This window comes from Somniosus microcephalus, chromosome 8 (assembly GCF_052327205.1).
Source record: "Somniosus microcephalus isolate GS21.2 chromosome 8, FLI_Smic_1.0, whole genome shotgun sequence".
NCBI classification, from domain to species: domain Eukaryota; kingdom Metazoa; phylum Chordata; class Chondrichthyes; order Squaliformes; family Somniosidae; genus Somniosus; species Somniosus microcephalus.
Window position 1 is genome coordinate 193,729,857 of NC_140994.1, and position 12,142 is coordinate 193,741,998.

Here is a 12,142-nt window from a genome sequence, read left to right on the forward strand (position 1 = left end):
AGTAGGTATGATGGTTTTATGATTTTTAATTAATTTTCCAATTGGAAGTTCCTAGAAATAATGTATGAAATGTTTCATTGTTTGCAAACTTTACAAATTGTCATGTGCATGTACACTCATGACATCACTGATGTCAGCAGGTTCCAAACTGATTTGAAACCCAAAGAGTAAGATTGGATTATCTCCAAAGCGAAAGTGAACTCGGGAGGGTATCACTCTCGGTTCACTTGGCATCCTCTGTTACAACCTCTCAACTCCTGACTTCAGCCCCAACCCTTGCTGCTCCGCTCATGAATTCCTACTTCAATCCAAGCTCCCCCCATCTCTCTCCTATCTAACTCCCAACTTTGGTCCTGGTTCCCACTACTTTCTGATACTGAAAATCATGACACCTTAACACAAGACTGAAATTTTAATGTCCCAAATTGCATTTTAACACTGCTTGCTTACAATGATGTAAATGGATAATTTGCTCTTTATCTTTGAACAGTTTTTGCATAGAATAACATTACAGGTAATTTGGTTCAATTTAAATCCGTACACTATAGACAGGCATTCATCCCAACAGTGTACTTGTTAAGCAGGGCTGACCATGTATGATTAGGAAAAGTATAAAGGTGACAGAACGAGATAAATTATGTGGTGACACTTTCTAAATCATTGTGTACATGGAGATTTAACACAGAAGCCTGTGAAAGTCTATTTTAGAAGGGAAGGTGATTCTACATGAAAGGACGATCACTGTACTTACTCATGCTGATCCCGTGCAATTTCCTGTTGAATCTGATTTACCATCTTGAGTTCTCCCAGGCTGAGCAATTGGGGGTCAAGATGAGAGTCAGGTCAGTAGATTCCCAATCCTCCCTCAACTACATCAGCATCAGAACATTAAACCATCTCAACCTCAATCAAAGCACAAGTCCCAAGAGCCCTGACCGCTGCTGATCCGACTGAGTTCTTAGTTCGGGTCTGTACACTAAAAACCCACCACATTGTTATTACATTTACAACCAATTTATACCTTCTGCACCACGATTGTTGCAATATTTTTAATACTTAATTTAATTTTGGATTTTGTTCCAATTTTTGATTTTGAATATTAAAATCCCTTTGTCTTCTACATCATTCCCCAGCCAAAAAGATGAAGGGTGGGCCTCTACCCATGTCACTCTTGAGTCAGCTGGTAAACAGACTACAAAAATAGTGGAAGATGAATTACCATCCAATCTTCCTCCTCTCCACCTTGGGAAATGCCTCCATTCAGAATCATCCCAAAACAATTCTGCTGAGATTGTATGGAAAATCTTGTACACAAACCTAAATCCTTCAGTTTTATGCGCAGCGATGTGTTATACCCTTGTCCTACCTTGCAATAAGAATATTTTAATCATCCATCACAGATAGGATTTAAGTGTCAAATAGCAGCTATTTGATAAAAGCCCTTCATTACATTTAATAGTTGACGTGATATATTTACATACACAGGGGTACACCTGGAATACATATTGGAATGAATACACAATAGTCTTAAACTGTGGCATTATTGATAAGCGATGATGTAACCGTTATTGCAAGCATACATACAACATAAGAAGAGAAAATGGTAGAAACAATATATGTGGAATTTAGTAAAGATGCAAGCAACATAGTAATAATTAGCAACTGCTATTAACCACCAGACAGAGAGCTGTTTAGGCAACTAAATGAGATAAGTAGGAAATTATAATCAATAATCATAGGGATTTCAATATCCCAGAGACAACCAGAATAAAGGGGTGAGATAACAATTCATTCAATAAAGGTGACCAATAACTGCTAATACATTGAAGTCAGCATAGAAAGGCACTAGCTGCAACAGAGAAAAGTGAGAAATATAACAAGACCAATCCCACCGTGATTGAATAGGGAGCTCAAAAATAATATTGGGGGGGTCTTCTGTGTGTTATGTGTAACAAAGTTGTACATGTTTTCTTTGTAACTGGGGTTCATGTTTTTGTTACACGTAGTGTGCAGAAAAAATCTTCCCCTCAAAGCAGAAATGCTTTAAGATATAAAAAAACAAAAAGTGGTGAGGACTGGGAGTCATGAAAGGACAGCCCAAATGAATGTTAGAAATAGGAAAGTAATAGAAAGGTGGACAGAATTATGAGAGATTTGAACATATTTTTCTGCAATCTGTGGGGTTAGCAGAATGTAATGGCTAGATAGGCCCTTTAGGAAAGTTGTTTAGTTGAAATGGCAGCAATATTAACTGTACATTAGTTTTCACAAATGAAGTTTGCAGACAAATGACAGATTCAGTGACTTTCCTCAGGAATATTCACAAACAGTAAAGTATGTGTTAAATGTACAGAAGGTAACTGGGCCAGATGATATACACCCTGTCAGAAAATTAGAAAGGATTTTCTGAGACTCTGGTTAATGTTCTTAAAAGTTCTAGCAATATCATCAATAGATGAGCTTTACCCGATGACTAGAGGTCAGCATATGTTATACTGATATTCAGAAAAGGAGTGAGACATGAAGCTAGGAATCACTGATTAGTTAGCTTAACATCCACAGTACAGAAAATACTCTGGGATATTTTATAGGTTGCTATCACTGTTCATTTAAAGAACACAGAGGCCACAAGGCGTAGACAGCATGGATACAAACACAACAAAGGGTGCCTCAGATGTCCACAGAAATTCCTTGAAAAAATAAGTAATTTATGGATGCAAATAGTCTGGAGGTTATATTATACTTTGATTTTCAGAAAGCATTTGATGAGCTACATGTGTAAGGTTTTTAAATATTAAGGCTCATGGGATAAATTAAATTGAAGGAAAACTTACTTTGCAATAGAAAACATTGCAAATCCAGCACAGCAGCAGGGAGCAATTGAGGAAGGCCCAGATGAAGAGGATGATGAGGAGGAACCAGAATTCCAGGGCCTTATTATTCTGTCCTCCTCCAGAGCATGCCATCCTCGAGAACCCCAAGCCCCTCCTACTTAACATCTGCATCACTCATCTCAACCGTTCCAGGCACTAGCGCAGAAAGTGGCACTTGAGGAAGCTAGTTAGCCAGAGTCAGGAAAGCTCACCAAGTGAGACACAAAGCATGAGGGGCACATAAGAGTGGCAAGTGGATGTGTAAGGCGACCTAGGACTTCAAAGATCTGGGATCCAGACTTCATGAGTATGCGTCTCAAAAGATGTATGTACCAGCAACATGAGAGCTATGTGAATGCTCTGGGGATGATCTCCCATAATTTGTGGCTACTCACAGGTGTGGCTGTAGAGTCTACGGGCTCGATTTTGCCAGGCCTGAGGAAGCGGGCATGTGAGTCGTTAAAATCGCCAAAAATGGCAGGCAGGCCCGATCCCACCTCCATCCCACCTCCAAGCAATTTTCCCAAATGAGTGTTTTCTAACCCCCTTTCCATCCTGCCTCCAAGAGGTGGGATAGGCCCTTAAGGCCCTTAACAACCACTTAATTGCCTCTATAATCCCATTTTGAGAGGCCTTTCCAATTTTTAGACATTCCCCCCATCCTACACGTCTCCTCTGGAACACGGCAGGTAATGCTGGTGGCCTCACAAGTGGATTGCTTACTCACAGCTGCAGCTCCACCATTACAAAGGAGTTTTCACCAATGATCATTTGCAGGTGGAAGAACTTTGTTGTTTCAGGTCTGGGGAAACTTTTATCAGGCATACTCAGTGTTGTTGAAGTTTGGAGCCTGACACCCATCTCCAGTGTGACCTCCTGGGAAACCCCTCTCCCCACCTTGACTAAGCGCTTCCTTAACTGAGGCATATACCAGAAGCATGGCAACCATTTAATTCCTTTCCTCCTGGACACCAGATTTGGATGCAGACCAGCTGCAGCAGCAGCAGAACCATGAGCAAAAGCAGCACCAACAGCAGGAACATCAACAGGAGTGCCAAGCTGCTAGTCACCCACCTGAAGATGCACAGGCCAGAAGGTGCCAGCACGCAACAACATTGTTGCCCGGGGTGCAATGGACGCACTCATCCTGGCCAGATTTGCTTAGCCTGCACAATCAAATACTTTAGTCTCGCTCCTTCTTACCAGAGCATCAACATTGGACAAGAACCTGCGGAATCCTATCACGCTGACCACCATTCTGACAATCACAATGTGCCCTAAGCCCTCAATGTGAAAGTCCCATTTGCGAAATGACACAGGCCACAACTTCAACAGTTTGCCATCAAAACACTTTATAATACAATTACAATGATGGCAGGTCCAAAACCAAAACAACACAGCACCCAAGTGACTACCCTTGTGACTACTGTGCTTTATCTTCCTCTTATGCGTGCTCCTACGTGGTACTTCCCCTGTGGATTCAGCAGATGTGGAGGACCCTTGCTCACTTTCTTGCTGCTCCTGTCTCGACGCCTTTGGCGGGGGTCCTCTGGTGTGGCAAACCTGTGCAGGCTCGCCAACAGTCTGCTGCTCCTGCGGCTGTGCAGGGGCTGAGACGCCGATCTCAGTTGGGTGAGGGCTCTGGTGGGGCTCTGACCGAGGGCTTTCCGGTGGCATGGTCGTGTGAGTGCTTGGAGAGGAGCCCCCACTTCCTTGTTGTCTGCCACCAACATCCCACTCATGGGTCAGCCCCACTTCAGAGCTAGCAAGTGGCTTGACAGCACCTTGCTGCACTGCAGGGGGGCCAGGAGGACTCGTTTCTTCACTGGAAGTCCTATTCCAGAGGTCTTGCATGAAGGCCTGGTTTGTTTGTTCAATAGCTGACCATCACTCCTCAAGAGATGTCATTCAAATCTGAACAATGACCATGTTTTCAATACCCTGGCGACTAAGCTCCTCCATGGTCGTAGCCATCCTCTCCTCTACCGTAGCCATCCTCTCCTCTATGGCAGCCAGCCTTATCATGGAAGTAGCCATCCTTTCCACGGAGATTGCCATCCTTTCCGTGGTGATGCGTTCATGCGCCAATGCCTCCACAAAGGCTCTGCTCATGTTCACAATGGACTCCTCCATGCACTCCACACTCGCAGCGACCCTGGAGACAAAACCTGCCAGATACTCCTGCACCTGTTCCTGGAGTTCCAACATCGCTCTCCTTCTGGATGGACCCAGAGGCACAGGGTTGACATGCAGTGGAGCCAAGCTGGCAGAGTCCTGCACCCTCTGACGAGGACTTTCCACTGCTGTCCCTGTCTCCAACATCTGCTAATGCTCACTTGTGAGCTGCGATACACCAGGTGACAAAACTACTCTATCTCACGAATGTCCCACCGAGGTGTGAGTGTCTGCACTGGTGCTGGGTGCACTGAATTCTGCTGACGCTGCGCCCTCAGAGGTTGCAGCTTCCTCTAAGGAGTCTGGAGGCTCAGGCTATTCCTCTTGGATAGTGGGGACGGGGGCTTTCGATGGTCCTGTGGGGGAGTAAAGGAAAGAGTTAAAGATGTGAGGCCAAGGTTACATGCACATTGAATATTGCAGATGGTCATAAGTCAATCTGTTAGAGCATCAGAATCATTATCAGTGACTCATGCAATGTCAATGAAAGCGATTCCAAACTATTCTGTCACCAGCTTGCTGTGACGTGCCCGTCTGTCCGTCCCCCACTTGGGTATCCTCCTCGATCCCAGCAATTTCCAGGGCTGCCTCCTCCCAGGGGGTGAGCAGGGCTACAGAGGGTGGCCCTCCTCCTGTCATGGCTCTTTCCCTATTATTGTGGGCTCTCTTTTCCTGCAATGAGGGACACAAGTGGAGTTTGAGTGAGAATGAAGGAGTGAGTGTAGAGAATCCATAGCATAGATGCTCCCTGTGTGTTGAAAGTTGTTGGTGTCATGGCATCACAGTGATAGGGAGTGTGAGGGCTGCATGGTCGAATAATTAAGTGAATGTGACCAGAGAGAGAGGGAATGGGTAAGGGTGTGGGGATGTCTCTTACTCTTAGACAGTCCCTTTAGATCCAAGGATGACTTGCTTCCACATTAAAAATGAGTTCTCAGGTGACTGATGAGTCCAATGCGGGACCTACACTCTCTGTCACAGGTGGGGCAGACGGTGGTTGAAGGGGTGGGTGGGTGGGGTGCTTGGGTTGACATGCGCTCCTTGCGCTGCCTGCGCTTGGCTTCCGCTTGCTCCCGGCAAAGAGACTCGAGGTGTTCGGCACCTTCCCGGATGCTTCTCCTCCACTTTGTGTGGTGTTGGGCCAGGGATTCCCAGGTGTCGGTGGGGATGTTACACTTTTTCAAGGAGGCTTTGAGGGTGTCCTTGAAGCGTTTCCACTGCCCACCTGGGGCTCCCTTGCCGTGCCAGAGCTCCGAGTAGAGTGCTTGTTTTGGGAGTCTCGTATCGGGCATGCGGACAATGTGACCCGTCCATCGGAGCTGATTGAGCGTGGTCAGAGCTTCGATGCTGGGGATGTTGGCCTGAGCAAGAACACTGACGTTGGTGCGCCTATCCTGCCAATGGATTTGCAGGATCTTGCGGAGGCAGTGTTGGTGGTATCTCTCCAGTGCTTTGAGGTGCCTGCTGTACATGGTCCATGTCTCTGAGGCATACAGCAGGACGGTTATCACTGCTGCTCTGTAGACCATGAGCTCAGTGCCGGGTTTGAGGTCCTGGTCTTCAAACATTCTCTTCCTCAGGCGACCAAAGGCTGCACTGGCACACTGAAGGCGGTGTTTGACTTCGTCGTCGATGTCTGCCCTTGTTGGCAGTAGGCTCCCGAGGTATGGAAAGTGGTCCACGTTGTCCAAGGCCTTGTCGTGAATTTTGATAATCGGGGGGCAGTACTGTGTGGCGGGGGCAGGTTGGTAGAGGATCTTTGTCTAACGGATGTTTAGTGTAAGGCCCATGCTCTCGTACGCTTCGGTGAAGGTGTTGACGATGGTTTGGAATTTGACCTCCGAGTGAGCGCAGACGCAAGCGTCATCTGCATACTGTAATTCGACGACAGAGGATGGGACGACCTTGGATCTGGACTGGAGGCAACGGAGGTTGAACAGTTTCCCGTTTGTTCTGTAAATTAGCTCCACTCCAGTGGGGAGCTTACTGAGGGTGAGATGGAGCATTGCAGCAAGGAAGATCGAGAAGAGTGTTGGTGCGATGACGCAGCCTTGCTTGACCCCGATTTGTACGTGAATTGGGTCTGTTGGTCAGGATCATGGCTTGCATGTCGTCGTGAAGCAGGCGGAGGATGGTGACAAACTATAGAGGGCAGCCGAATTTGAGGAGGACACTCCATAATCCCTCACGGTTGACAATGATGAAGGCCTTTGTGAGATCAAAGAAGGCCATGTACAGCGGTTGGTGCTGTTCCCTGCATTTCTCTTGTAATTGACGTGCGGTAAAGATCTAGTCCAGGGATGTAAGTGTCAAGTGGCATGTGGAGAAAGAGGTTGGCAAAGCAGAGTGCTGGTGGGGAGAGGTGATGGGGGTCAGATTGAGGGTGATGGGAAAGTCATACTCACTTTTCCTGTGCGGAGAAGGTCATGAAACCTCTTCCTGCATTACAGCCAGGTTCTGCGGCTCAGCGAAATGGAGTTGACCTCCTGGGCCACTTGCAGCTTTTGTCTGCTGGGGTGACTTTTTTCTCCCTGAGGAAGGGAACAGCACCTCCTTATTACAGCTGGCTCTGTGCACCAGAGCTTGGAGGGAGGGCTCATCAAATCAAGGAGCCCACTTTTGCTTGATCGTTGACATTTTCCCTATTTCATCACATCCACAATTCAACTCCTTCATATAAATTGCAGAACCTTTGCAGTCTCCAGAAGAATCAAGGCTGCTTGCAGGCCTTAAATCCAACAGCATTGATGATGTCATCGGAGGCGACTTTCTGTATGAAAAGACTCATTGGGTCAGTGGTTCTCACACGCAGGAAATCAATTGCCCAATTAGGGGAAAATCCCACTTTTTCAACACATCACTTAGGAGTCGGGGTCCTGATACGATTTCCACCTGACACGCCCCAGCCCTGACAAAACCACACTGGCAAAATCCAGCCCGACAGCTCTGATTTGCAGCAACCTCATAGAGGTGTTGTCTGCTTTGCAGGAACCGTTACAATGAGTGGCAGCTGCATTCAGGTCTGCAGGAGATCCCCTGGTAAGGTGCAATCAGGGACCAGTCAGCACCTCCACCTCCATGGAAGCATAAACTGAAGCTGTGGTAGCATTAGGGGACATCATGGAGGACACCTTTAATTGTGCCTTCCAGTCCTGGCTAATTTAGTGACTCACGGCTTACAGGATTTAGTGTCTGCCATTGTAACAATCATCCAGCTGATGACTACAGCCACAGATCCAGGGCCAAGTGGAAGGTCGGCAGTTACAGTCCAAGTGCCTGATGATGCCATCTCTCAAGGCAACCAGCATGTGCCAGGACTCTGGCCTTCCCTCTGAGAGCATCATGCCAAGGAATTGTCAGGCTGCCTCCAGAGATGCAGCCAGCAGCTGCTCCATTCCAGGAGCCAGGTGTTGTGAGTCGAGCACCACCTCAGTCCAGCAGAGCCTATCACTTCCCACCTTCCCAGCCCTCAGGACACTGTTAGACGCAGCACTAGAACAGGTGATAGAAAGGCACGTCTAAGCACCAGGTAGAGGCATGGTGTTAGGAAACAGTAGTTTGACTGTAGGCTTGTATATCAAGTTCAAAGTGCACTTGCGTTGCTCACTGTTATTCCTGAAGGCAGCTTTGTACATTGCCAGAACTGTATGATGCTTGACTATGCACTTATTCTGCTGAGTTATTGATGGAGGTCTGTATGTCTTTGACCATTTCTGTATTAAAGTTCAATGTCCATTTATTCTGTTCTATGGAGGCTAGTTTGTATTTTTCCATTAATGTAATGTTGAATGTGCACTTACTTTTGAGTTTTGTTATTCATGGAGGTTTGTTTGTATTTTGCCATTTTTCATATTAAAGTTGAATGTGCATTTAATCTCTGGTTTGTTAATCATGGAAATCACAGTCATGCAGGAAAGGGTGCACTTGTTCGGTGCAGACATTCACTCAGGTGATGACACTTGTAGTATAGTCATGTTGGGGCAAAGAAGGTTGATGTGTTTATCATGTCCTTTGTGGATGTTGGTTTCAGACAATCTTTATTAACAAGGAGGGGGGAGAAGGTGGACAATCTGTGTTCTGTCAATGGAGACAATCAGAGCTCTGTAACGACGGTTCTGGCAGCTTCAAATGACATGTCTGAGTGGATATCATCCATGGGCTTTGGGGCCTGTAGCTCAGAATCTTCTGGTGCAATGGCCTCCTCACCAAGTATGTCCAGACTGAGAAGGCAAAACTGCGAAGCGTGCAGCAGGCCACAATTATTCTTGCTTCCCTCTCTGGCGCATACTGTAAGACACCCTCTGACTTGTCCAGGCATCTGATTCGGCCTTTCAGAAGCCCTATGGTCCTCTCCCACACCCACCTGCTCACTGCATAGGCTCGATTGTAATGCTCTTCTGTTTCATTGCAGGCCACAAGGAATGGTGTCATCAGCTATGGCCACAGGGGGCAAAGCTTGTCCCCCAGGATCCAGCCATCGATTCGGCTCTCCTCCCTGAATAGCTGTGTGGTGGTTGAATGTCATAGGATGATTGTGTCAAGGCAGCTTCCTGCATGCTGTGCGTTGGCATGCACTATCCATTGCTGGGCATCACAGACAATCTGCACATTCAGTGAGTAGAACACCTTCTTGTTGCTGTATGACAGTGAATTATGACTTGGCACTTACAGAGCTACTTTCAGGATGCAGTCAATAGCCCCCTGAACCCTGGGGAAGCCAGCGAGCCTGTAGAATTGAATGTCTCTGTCTCTCTGCTCTGTATGGGTCCCACCATAGTTGACGAAGGCAGGTGCCCTTCAGAAAAGGGCATCTGTTACCTGGCGATTGCAGACCCTAACAGCTCCCTAATTGATGGTGACGTAATAAAACTCACTACGCACTTGGTTTGAGCATAAAGCAAGGCTTTAATCAACTTGTTTCAGAACATGGAGGTCTAGTTGTACTTTACTAGTTCCTTGTCTTACAAAATGTCCCTGGAAAGCTGGGCCCACGCCCGAGTATTTATACTCCTCGGACAGCGCCACCAGCTGGCCGTCCAGCGTTATTTCATGAGTAGTTTCTTGATGAATTATGAGATTTATAACAGATGGTACATAGAATCCCCCGTGGCTGAATGGAAGGAATCAGAGTCATAAAAATTCATAGCAATTGTGACCTTTACCTGTATAGGTAATGCTCTGTGGGCAGTTGACTGTGGCTTGAGATCTTCTTCCAAAATGTCAAAATGTCACACAGGTGGCCTATAGCTTTCTTGGAGAAGCCCAGTCTCCTGACACACTACTCCTCAGAAGGTCTTGGTATGGCTTGCATTGCTTGTATATTCTCTGCGAGGGCAACAGCGAGTGGGCTACTGCCTTCTGCCATGACGTCTCACTTTCGTAACCTCTTGCCTCTGCTGCTTCTCTTCCTCCTCCAGTATAAGAGAGTACAGAGTTATGCCCATTGCTTTACTGCTGCTCAATCATTCTGGTGGGGGGGGCGGTGGGGTGGTGGGACGGTTTGGGGGTCCCAGAAAAATCTTGGATGCAATGAGACATGAGACTGACAGCACTGTAGTAATGCATAATGCAGCTGTCAGTAATAAAAAGTTTTTAAAAATCACTAGGAAACTCGAAAGCAAACTGCAGAAATCCAACCCAAAAAGTTTGGGGATTCTTCAATATTCACTCAGCTACCTCAAAATCAGGTGACAGGCTGTTATAACTGGGCGTAAATCTACGCCAGCGCTTTGGTGGAAACTTGGGTCGGCTGCGCCATTGGATGGGGTGGGGCTATGGAAATGAGCAGAGCATGGTTTCAACAGGCAGATGGCAGAAACGGCCAAAAAGAGCGAGGGAGCTGGAGTGTGGGAATTTCTCAGCAAGAAAGAAGCAGTGTTTCCTCACTAGGCTGACACTCCAGTGCAGTACTGATGGTGTGTTGCACTGTCGGAGGTGCTGTCTTTCAGATGTGACGTTAAACCGAGGCCCTGTCAGGTGGACATAAAAGAGCCCATAGCACTATTTTGAATAAGACCAGGGGAGTTCTCCCTGGTGTCCTGGCCAATATTTATCCCTCAATCAACATCACTAAAAAAAACATTATCTGTTCATTATCACATTGCTGTTTGTGGGGAAATTGTCTGCGGCGTTTCCTACATTACGACAGTGACTGCACTTCAAAAGTACTTAATTGGCTGTAAAGTGCTTTGTGACATTGTGAAAGGCGCTGTATAAATATATAGCTTTCTTTCCTTGAAATGTTCAATATTGATTATAATAAAGGGAATTTTGCAACCCACAATTTCTGTGTCTCTCACAATATTCAGTAAGTGATTACATATGTTAATTTGTCAAATACTATCACAGTTCACAGCGTCAACCAATAAAACAATAATTACAGAGACGTGGTTGTAAGGTGGCCAAGGTTGGGAACTAAATGTTCCAGGGTACTTGACGTTTCGAAAAGACAGGCAGAATGGAAAAAGATGGGGAGTAGCCCTGATAATAAAGGATGACATAAGGACAGTAGCGAGAAAGGATCTCAGCTCAGAAGATCAGGAAGTAGAATCAGTATGGGTGGAGATAAGGAATAAGAAGCGGCAGAAAACACTGGTGGGCATAAGATATAGCCCCCCTAACAGTAGCTATACCGTTGGACAAAATATTAATCAAGAAATAGTAAGAGCTTGCAACAAAGGTAATGCAATAATTGTGGGGGACTTTATTCTTCATATAGACTGGACAAATCAAATTGGCAAAGGTAGTCTGGAGGACGAGTTCATGGAATGCATTCGGGACAGTTTCCTAGAACAATATGTCATCGAACCAACCAGGGAACAGGCTATTTTAGATCTTGCATTGTGTAATGAGACAGGGTTAATTAGCAAACTCATAGTAAAGGATCCTCTGGGGCAGAGTGATCATAATATGATAAAACTTCATTTTAAGTTTGAGAGTGACTTGCCTAAGTCTGAAACTAGAGTCTTAAACTTAAATAAAGCCAATTACATAGGTATGAGGGGTGAGTTGGCTAAGGTAGATTGGAAAAATAGATTAAAAGGAATGGTGGTAGATAAGCAGTGGCTAGCATTTAAAGAAATATTTCATAATTC

At 46.0% G+C, this 12,142-nt stretch overlaps 1 pseudogene; it reads left to right on the forward strand.

Annotated features, from left to right (window-relative positions):
• Nucleotides 1–7,928: 7,928 nt before the first annotated feature.
• LOC147113990 (uncharacterized) lies at nt 7,929–8,911 on the forward strand (annotated as a pseudogene).
• Nucleotides 8,912–12,142: the final 3,231 nt, after the last annotated feature.